A 1,019-nucleotide genomic window follows, 5' to 3' on the forward strand; every position below is an offset into this window, starting at 1 on the left:
TAAAACTCTATAATCATTAAACGACAACTTCCTATTCACCTCTCCCCACAGTTCCTAGCAAACACTATTCTACTTTTGTCTCTATGAATTTGTCTACTTTAGGTATAAGTAGAATCATATAATATTTGTTCTTATGTATCTGATTTATTTCACTTATCCTAATGCCTTCAAGTTTCATTCATGTTGCAGCATGTGTAAAAATTTCACTCTTTTTTTAAAGGCTGAATAAATTTGAAACACTTTCCAAATTCCTCATAAATTTGAAACACTTCCCAAATGTACATGCCATCCTTGAGCAAGGGTCATGCTAATCTCTGTATTATTTCAATTTCACGGTATGTGATGCTGAAATGAGCACTGAAGATTTTTTAAAAATTGTTTAATAACAATGATAAGCAACTGAAAATCTAATAATGGAGAGGAAGATTAAAAGTAAGGGTCCTATAAATGGGTTTAATATTTACCTTCAACAGATAGGAAATGGTAATACCTATATGTAGATCAAAAGTTATATTAGTGCCTTGGAAAAGTTATGAATGTTACCTCTATAAGAAGGAAAATTTTTGAAAAAACAACAAGGAATTACCTTTGGAACAGGGACTAGGTAGTTGTAAAGATAGAGCAAGAGAAAGATGTTTTTATTTTAAGGTATTCTGCATTTCTGGTTTTATTACATACACACACACACACAAATTATAAGCAGTGTCTCCAACTACACTACTACTTAATAACCAGAATTGTAACCCAGTACTCTTCACATTTAATTGTGTGTATTTTTATGACACCAGAGTGCCTCTCCCAAAACACTTTTATGAAGACTCTGCCAACCCAAAATAATCAAAAAGATCAGAATCCAGATTGTTCAAGCAAAAATCTGGGGACTATCATTAGAGAGACACAGACTCCAGAGAAATGGGGTCATGTTCCAAAGTTAAAAGTTAGGTTCTTGCTTATATAGGCAGAAAACAAAGAAATTTGAGAGAAATACAAAATGTTCTATACAAGATTGTCTTATGAGT

General features: G+C 32.1%; 1 non-coding gene across 1 annotated transcript; it reads right to left on the reverse strand.

Annotated features, from left to right (window-relative positions):
- Positions 1 to 254: 254 nt before the first annotated feature.
- On the reverse strand, positions 255 to 358 carry LOC111539804. The gene has a single exon (XR_002730789.1). It is a non-coding gene; the product is annotated as a U6 spliceosomal RNA (small nuclear RNA).
- Between the last annotated feature and the right edge of the window lie 661 nt (positions 359 to 1,019).

Source organism: Piliocolobus tephrosceles, chromosome 18 (genome assembly GCF_002776525.5).
Source record: "Piliocolobus tephrosceles isolate RC106 chromosome 18, ASM277652v3, whole genome shotgun sequence".
In the NCBI taxonomy this organism is placed as follows: Eukaryota; Metazoa; Chordata; class Mammalia; order Primates; family Cercopithecidae; genus Piliocolobus; species Piliocolobus tephrosceles.